Source organism: Parus major, chromosome Z, assembly GCF_001522545.3.
Source record: "Parus major isolate Abel chromosome Z, Parus_major1.1, whole genome shotgun sequence".
In the NCBI taxonomy this organism is placed as follows: Eukaryota; Metazoa; Chordata; class Aves; order Passeriformes; family Paridae; genus Parus; species Parus major.
This window is the reverse complement of record NC_031799.1, coordinates 18,473,917-18,483,214: the sequence shown is the minus strand read 5'-3', so window position 1 is coordinate 18,483,214 and position 9,298 is coordinate 18,473,917. Positions and strand designations below refer to the sequence as shown.

The window sequence follows — 9,298 nt, the reverse complement described above, 5'->3', positions numbered from 1 at the left end:
TATTGCACCCAAAGGGTTCCCTACTGCTCTATGGGAATCACACGATTAAGGTGGAGAGAAGGTGACTTTCTGTGTTGAAATTCAATGATAGAGACAAATTTATGACAAAAACTTGGTGCTTAGAGGAGGACCATAGTGTTTAAATGAAAGTAACAAGAACAAATATGACTTTTTGGTGAAATGTAGAAATGCAGAAAAGAAGAAATCTGCATTTCTAATCTTAGATACTAAGAAGTTTAGTCTCTCATGTAATTTTTGCTTGTGTCAGTAGAGTCCTTTATTCACTGTAAAATGGGCCAGAAACAGATTTTAGATGTTTTGTCAGTCTGATATTATCTGATGCTTATTTATTTTTTCTGCTTCTTCTAAAAGTAGTTTGGATCCTTATGATTTAAGACATGTCATAATTAAGGATTTTGTGCTTTCCTGCCTGGAAAATCCAGTGCAGGCTGTATATGGCATTTTCAGGCATTTGATAAGAATCAAGGGAGATCCAGGGCAGAGGACTGCTTTATTTAGAAATGTATATAAAAGAAAATGCTCTAAAAGTGTTGCTGAGTTGGAACAAGATTTGTAAAAGTAAGTATGTTAGCTCATTTAAAAAAATCACAAACCTTGATAATATACATGTGTACGTAAATATATCAAAGCATCATTTTAAATTGTGGTCTCTCACATTGCCCATTTAACAGCTTGCAAAAGCACCTTTTTAATTTTTTTTTTACTTAAACAGTGTCTTCTCAGAAGCTAATGTTTAGTAGTAACACTTGAAAGTATCACTGTGAACACATTTGTTATTGTATAACACCCCCCAATTTTGGTGGATAAAAACAAGATTCTGTTTTAATTTGGACAGTATCTGTGAAATAGCGTTCCCTAGATGTATAGGAATGTAATAATGAAAATTCCTGCTTTAATGTGGTTGTGGTTTTGAGGGGTTTCTGGTTTTCAGGTCCAGAGTTCTTTTGGTCTGGAATGGTCTAGTGCAGAGTTCTGCAGTCAAAGCTGCAGACATTGAATTTGTACTAAACTGAAGGGGCTGAAAAAAAGGCTTTTTGCCGTCCTTCTCAATGCAGAATTGTAGTTTCATTTTGTAACAGTCACTTTCTGAACTTTTTGTTCTACCAGTTGTTGGGTAAATTTTGCCTGGATCTGTGTTGCTTGACCTCTTTACATGAGCTGATATTAGCTCTTGTCCCATTAGTCAGAGTTCAGCAGAGATGCAGACCATTTCTCAGAACATCATTGTCTGTCTCTCAGAAAGGTTATGAGTTTCGTGAAGCTGGTCATGACATTCTTCCATCCACCCCCTCAGGGTCTACAGAGTAGTAAGGAGCTGTGAAGTTTGACAAACTAGATAAATATATGTCTTAAAGCAAAGCAGCTGCTCAAGTTCCTCCTCCCCCTTCACTCTGCAGTTCAGGGAGTACAGAATTCCCATTGCTATATTCCCACACTTCAGTGGTCAGTATCATCCTGACCTGCAGTCCTCTCTTCTAAGGATTGTTTTTTACTGTTTATTTGTTTTCTGGATAAAAATGTCAGCTGAACAGAACAGACAAGAAGGGCAGCTTCCTTTCTTTTCTGTGATGAGAGCAAACCCATGATGGACACAGAAAGCAGCCTGTAGTTCTCCAAAGTTTAATCACGTGCTTAATGTGCTTCATTTACAGGAATGTGCTCAAAGTGTTCCATCCTAGCAGGAGAGGAGTTGACCCTTTTGAGAGCCTCTGAAACACTGGAGCACATTAACATGTCCCTGTTGGTGAGCATTAAGTGAATTTTACTAACTTAGGCTCTGTTCTGAAAGCATGTGCAGCAGCTACCTGTTGTCAAAGCTGCTGGCACAGCTCTATCTTAGGACTACATAACACTGAGCATCTTTTACTGCCTTGTGTGTTCAGATGCCCATCATTTTTCCAGCCTGATGTAGGAAGAAAAGCAATCATCTAGCTGCCCAGGAGTTGAAAAAGCATTCAGAAACAAAGGCTGTGTAATAGAACCAGAAGTGTTTTTGAGAGTCCATAAGCAATAAGTAGTGCAATACTGCAATCTGCTTGGCCGTAAATATTGAATGTCACCAAAGCCTTCCAGTGATTTAAACTTACAGGCCTTGTTTCCCATCTCTCCCACTCTGCATTACTATTCTTTTTATCCTTTTGAGAACACATTAAAGGAAGCAAGTAGTGATATTTTCTGGTGTATTTGCAAAGTAAATGCTCTTTTCTTCAGAAAGTACAAGGGGAATAGGCCGTAGTTTGTGTAGGTGTAGAAGTCCAGTATGGCTCTGTTTTGTGCTGCTGTTACTGTTAAGGCTGTTTTGGAGTATTGCTTTGTAACAATGTACGCGAGCTCAGTTTGACTACAGGATGTGAGCAGTACAAGGAATCATTTCCTGGCCATTTCTGGTCACAGTTGTCTCCAGTTGTTCAAGTAGTCTGGGGGATTTGTTGTCTCCATGGGCTTTTTGCAAGTTCTCTTTTTTCTGCCAAGGTTTTTCCTGGTTTTTCCTTACTGCCTTGGCTCCTTCTTGAGTACTACCTTCCAAAAGCTTTTGGCTTTGATGGGAATTAAAGCTCCTACTTACCAAGAATCATGTGCATCTCTACCTTCCTGATTTTCTTACAGTTTTCACCTTTAAAAGATATTTTTGTTAGCTGGATACTTTATTTTATTTTATTTTACTTAATTTTAAGTTTAGGAGTTTTCCATTCCTTTGACCTATCTCTTTTCTCCCTACCAGCAAAATAGGGAAGAATGGATTTCACCAAGATTTAACTTACATTTTATTTTAGGCCAAGGCTCTTTGTGCACTAAGTCTTTCTCTCTCTGTCACTGAATTTCCTTACTTGGAGTAGGTATGCATAGGCTAGCATCCTTGTCTCTTACATTCCAGGAATGTTTCTGGCAAAACAAAGCCTTGAAAACAAATACCTAGAAATTACTGTGAACTGTTATATTAAATCAAACTTTTTAATAGACTCAGCTCACATATTCCCATGCTTTTTGCATGTTTTAATACTGAAGGAGTTACATTCAAGTTAACCATTGTTTTCCAGAAACCTTGAATGTCGCAAAAGTGATGTCCTGTAAGAGAAATGTAAGCTAAAGTAAAACAATAGTCTTGTATATGGGGAAGCAAATGGTATGGCATTTTGCTTCATTAATTCACGTGGATGATAGTTATTAGATGAATTCTGAGCCAGAGTTACTTTACTTTCTCCAGACTGACCTGCGGCCACCCCTATGTGGCAATGAATGCAAGTGAGTAGCAAGTACTTGGGATCCTCCTTCTAATATATGCCATGGCTTGATAAACCATTAGATATCTGTTTCTTTCTGCATCCTCTGGAAAGCAAGCGGGAACCCTTAATGCTTGGAGTGTGGGTATTGGCATAATATTTGCAGCTTCCCTCATCGGTCTATTTTGGCACAGTAAGGACTTGAACTATATGGGATCTTGGTTTTTATCTGCAAATTCACAGTTAGAAAAAGGTCATGTCTGTCACCAGATCTAATGAAAACAATATGTTTCACCGTTCTCAGTGAAACAAACTCTGGAAACTCCTTTCAGGTGTCATGAGATGTTTTGTTTCTGTTTTAATGATAATTCTATGTTCTCTAAAACTATAGCAATATGAGTTTTGTTGAATGGCAGATAAAAATGTTCCTTTTCTAAAAAGGTCAAAGCAATTTTTCAGCTATATCAAAATGTATTTTAGCTCTGAAAATGCCTTTCTGAAGCAAACTTACTTTGAAATGAATAAATTTCCACATAGTCACTTTTCCTTGATGAAATACCCCCTTGAAAAAATTTTAACTCATTTAGTTAGTACCTAGAGAAATGTCCCAATAATAGCTCATACTTCCTAGGCCTCTGGATGGAAGCCGTTTTCATCTGTAACTATAGTCTCCTCAGGTTTGCACTCCTGGTTGTTTCAGTGATGAGAATGAGGATGTATTTTTTTCCTTCGGGTTCATTTTTTGATACAGTTGGGTGATGTGCTGCCAACAGTTTCACCCAGTCTGGACTAAGACTTACAAAGACCTCAGGTGGGATGTCCTCTGTGCAAAACAACCAAGCATCTGTGTCAAACAAGCACAACCACTGGCCACATGGATAACCAAGAAATTTCCTGTACAGCAGCAAACACAGACAGAAGTTTGGAAACTAGGTTGGCAGCAGTCTTAGAGCATTTTGACAAAGAGCAAAGGCAAGCCAAGAATGGCTGTTAAACCTGGTCCCAAAGCAGGAAAAGGCTTAGCTGCATGCAAAAAAGAAAAGGGTGGAGTTAATTTGTAGCTGGTAAGAGGGTTCAGTAGTGAAATTCATCATCTTCAGCTGAAGATTTGAGGTGCCTTCTAAAGAAGCTAGGAAACTGAGGCATGACAGTATCCATTCTTGATTCTTGATATTGAAGTCTCTTGGTGGAAGTATGCAACAAGAAATGCAGGGGAAAAAATCAACAATGAATAAGTAAATGTGGAACTGAGAGTAGATCTACTTCAATACAAGATTCTGAAAGAAAAAGAAAACCTTTAGACATGATGTTTTATAGTAGTTGTCACATTAAAAAATTCCAGAAGATAAGCTCTCTTTCTTTCCAGAAGAAAATTATGCAAAATTAGCATAATATTGTTAAGCTAGACTGCCAGGCCTACAAGTCTCTCACTCCCTTATTTCCAAGTGATTGGCTCTAATTCTTTTGATCAACTGGAGTATATCTAGCAGATTATTCAATTTGCCATAGTGTAATGGTAGAAGCAATAACTGTCTCTATAAATATTTTTTATATTTAATTGAAATTCGAAATGATGGACATGGCTCTTTAGAATTTTAAATTGATAGTTTTAAAATGTAGCTGCAGATGTAACCTTAAATGTCTGGTTTGAAATTGCTTCATTATAGAACCGTAAGGAACATGTAGAGAAACGGCAGATGAAATTAATGCATATGAACAATCACCCACACTCATACTGATTCCCTACTTTAATTTCACTTTTCCTGTCTGCTGATGAGGTAGTTACTTTGTTTTGATCTTTGAAAGCTCATTAAGAACACTCATTAAGCCTCAGAATACTCAGTGAAGTATAGCTTCTGCTGTTACATGCAGGGTACGGTTCAATAACCTTTTCAGATTATAACAATTTGGAGGTAATCAGGAATAGTACCCCAGAGACTGAGTTAACGAAACATGATATAGATAAAAACAAACATAGAGATGTCAAGTTGATGTGTTGTCTAGGCTGGCACCACTATCATATTTTAAGATGCTCAAAGTTAAACTTTGTCACAAAGAGATAGGAAACCAAATGAAAAGTACTGACACTTCAGCTGTACTTGTGCAGATTGGTTATTTTAATATCCTTCCCCCTCCTGCTCTTTCTTTCTTGTTAGCTTGAATTCCTTTACACATTTATACTTCATTAAGTTCTAAATTTTTTCTGTATTGTAGTCTGTCCCATCCTGCTCTCCAGGGAGGAAATCTTTTAGGCCCTTATCTAATGTCTACCCAAACTTCCTGAATTTTTAGTAATGTGTGCCACATCACACCCTCAGATCCTTCCTATGAGACTTGGGATCTGTTGCTTTTAGACTGAAACAGGATAAAATATTGCATTTAAATATATGACAACTCCCAGAGCACTTAGAAAACCACAAGAGTGGGAGTGCACAAGCAAGCTTTGATTTGGCTGGGGGGTGAAGCTCATACAAAATTCCTCAGGGTTAATTTCCTCGTTCCTGTGTTAACGAAAATCATGCTCATCCCTAAATGAGGAATGTAAAACTTTACATAAATTATTAGCTGAGAATTATCATCTGCAACTTTTCTTGCACACAATAGACCCTTTCCTTTTGGTTCAGTCTTATCTCTTAGTCCATTGCTATCAATTGCTCATGAGGCGTCAGTCCCTTTTCCCTATGATGATCACTCTGCTGTGGGCAATTTTCTTCATTTCATAGGTTTCATGCTTTTTGGCTCATTCTGCAATTAAGATGGTTCCTGTCTCTGCCATCCTTTCTCCTCCCTGCTCCCTCCCTTCTCCAAATGTGCTCAACAGCTGTTTCCTTTCTCTGTTGCACATTTGATTCTCTGACTCACGTATCAATAAAAAAATCTGCCATAGATGAATGGGAGGAAAGCTGAGATGTCTCTCAAAATGATTGCTTTTAAAAGTCTGCTTGCTTCATTACACCAATGTCACTTGAAGGGTGTGGTAAGTCATGGTAAGCTTCTGGAGGTTTGGGCAGTCCAGTGACTCGATGAGGAAGCTAGGAAGCAAAGGCATTGGGAATTTCTGTCTGCTGTAGCCTAGGGGGACTCAGAGGGAGACTGTTCAGTTACAGTCTGGGGGCTGGGCAAGGAAGAAGGAAGTCCCTTCCTCTGTTAACAATCCTGTGTTGTCAGAACAGGGAAATGAGTGAAATGGAGGCTTTAAATAAGGGTCATGGCTGAGTCTTACTCAGTGTCAGCTAAGCACATGATTTACTGAGCCTACTAGCTAAACTATGAGGAGTCTCCCTTTTTGGCAGTATTGAAAAGAAGCCTAAAACATCAGCTGAGGTTTTATCTCTGTTTTAGCCCTTCAAAACAGCTATTCTGTTAATCTGGGACAGGTATATCTCACAGAACTGTTTCTGGGGCTCCATTTCATCTTTGAGCCAGCAGCACTCAGAGCCTGAGGGCAAATGAATCACCCGAGGAAGGAACTGTGGCAGAGCTGGGGTTGAGCAGGAAGAGATCATCACAGGACATCTCTATCTGATGTAGATAGACTTCCCTTAACCTTAACCAGAAGACCTGCCAGAATAGTGGCATGATGTTACAAGAATTATCTGAAGTATTATTAGGCACTACCCAAGGGCAGTGAATAAAAGGTTCCTGTATAGTTGTGAATCAATGAATTAGAAAAAAATAATTGTTTTGATATCTTTACAACCATAATATTATTATTTTACCACTGCTAATTACTTTTTCAATTTGGAATAATAAGCAATTAATTTAAAAATAATTATATTTAACCTTAGCTATAATGAAATTAACTTTTCTTAATTGCCAAAAGAAATAAAATTTTGGTAGTCAGTATGGCTTTTGAGGGGAATGAGCAATCATCAAAGTAAATTAAATTTGGAATGCAATTGAGAAAATGAAGGCTTTTCACCATACAGAAAATTTCTATATGCAACATGTTTATTATTTGAGGATATTCTGTTTCAGCTTCAGAATAATCTAAGTCTTCAATGTCAAATCAATTCCATATTAAACCAGGTTTTCCTGGATGTTTGAGTTATTGTGTTTCCAGTTATTAGATTACATCTTTACACGACCTCTACCTTGAGATGACCGTTCCTTAATTTAGCTTGTCAGTGTCAGAGATGATTAAGTTGCACCACAGAAGGCCATTTAGAAGAGAAGTCTGATTTACCCCATATGGGCTAATCTAGAGAAATAAAGTATAACTTCAGCAAGCAATACAGATACTAAAATCTTGTTGAAATATGTGGCAAAGGTCAAAGGCACATCTTTTTATCGTAAGATCATAAAATGTTTTGGGCTGGAAGAGACCATCTAGCTCCAAAACCCCTGCCATGGGCTGGGAACCTTTCATGAGACTAGGTTACTTAAGAGTCCCATTCAGCCCAGTTTTAAGCACCTCCAGGGACAGGGAGTCCCCTGCCTTTCTGGACAACCTGTTCCAATTCCTCAACACCCTTATAGGGAAGAATTTCTTCTTGATATCTAATCTAATCCAATCTTACCCTCCTTCTCCCTCTCCTGTGTCTTATCCCTACATGCCCTTCTCCAACCTTTTTGTAAACCCTGTTTAAATATTGGAGGGTGCTATAAAGTCCTCCCTGAAGCCTTCTCCTTCCTCAGTCTGAACAACTCAAGTCTCTCAGCCTTAGACTCCAGCCCTATGACAACTTAGTGGCTCTCATCTTCAGTCATTCCAACACGTCCATATCTGTCTTGTGTGGGGGACCCCAGAGCTGGGCACAGCACTCTGGGTGGGATCTCACCAGAGCAGAATAGAGGGGAGGATCCCCTCCCTTGCCCTGCTGGCCATGCTATTTTTGATGCAGCCCAGGATGCAACTGGCTTCCTGGGATGCAAGTGCACATTGTCAACTCATACTGAGATTTTCATCCTCAAACACCAAGTCTGTGTTTCCAGGCTTAGCTTCAAACCATTTTCTGCCCAGCCTGTATTTGTGCTTGGGACTGCCACAACACAGGTGCAGGATCTTACACCTGCCCTTGTTACACTTTATAAAATTTGCACAGTCTCTCCTCTGAAGCCTGTCAAGGTCCCTTTGGATGGGATCCCTTCCTTCCAGTGAGTCAACTGCACCTCACAGCCGGCTGTCATTGGCAATTTGCTGAGGTTGAGCTTAATCCCACTGTCCAAATTGCTGAAAAAGGTGTTGAAAAGAGCTGGTCCCAATACTGATCCCCAGGGAATGATAAATGTCTGGTCTCCACTTGGACAGCGAGCTTCCATCCACACAACTTTTCATCCATCCATCAAATCAGTGTTTCTCTAGTTTAAAGGTAGTGATGTAATGCAAAACAGCCTTCACAAGTCCAGGTAGATGACATTTGTTGCACTTCCCTCATCCACTACTGCTGTAGCCCCATCATAGAAAGCCAATTTTGTGAAATTGAAAGGCATGATTTGCCTTCAGTTAAACCATGTTTGTTGTCACCAATCACCTCATTACTTCCCATATGCTTTAGTGTAGTTTCCAAAAAGATCTACTAGATCCTGCCAGGCATGGAAGTGAGACTGACTGGCCTATATTTCCCTGGGCTTATCTTCCTTTTTAAAAATGGGGGTTATGTTTCCTCTTTTCCAGTCAAGAGGAACTTCACCAAGCTGCCATGACATCTTAAGTGTGACAGAGACTGGCTTAGCCACTTCTTTGGCCAGTTCCCTCAGGATCCACAGATGTATTTCCTTGCACTTGCTTACTTTCAGATTCCTTAGATGTTCTTCATTCTCCCAGTCCCTGCTTTCAACTTTTGCAACTTGAGCAGTGTGGCCAGAACATTTGCTAGTAAAACAGTGAGGCAAAAAAATCATGGAATACCTCGGCACTCTCCATACCCTGTGTACCTGGGTCTCCTGTATCCTTCCTGAGAGGAACATATTTCCCCCAGTCTTTCTTTTATCAATGATATACCCAAAGAAGCCTTTTTTGTTACTCTTGATATCCTTGGCCAGGTTTACTTCTGCCAGTGCTTTAGCTTTCCTAACAATCTTCTTGATATTTGGGCTATTTTTCTGTATTCCTT

General features: G+C 39.3%; 1 long non-coding RNA gene across 1 annotated transcript in view; it reads left to right on the top strand.

Annotated features, from left to right (window-relative positions):
* Nucleotides 1-1,658: 1,658 nt before the first annotated feature.
* The window catches only part of LOC107216175, a 134,245-nt gene continuing 126,605 nt past the window's right edge, over nt 1,659-9,298 (top strand). The window contains exon 1 of the long non-coding RNA XR_004500428.1: nt 1,659-1,765. This is a non-coding gene — a long non-coding RNA (uncharacterized LOC107216175). The remainder of the gene's footprint in view (nt 1,766-9,298) is intronic.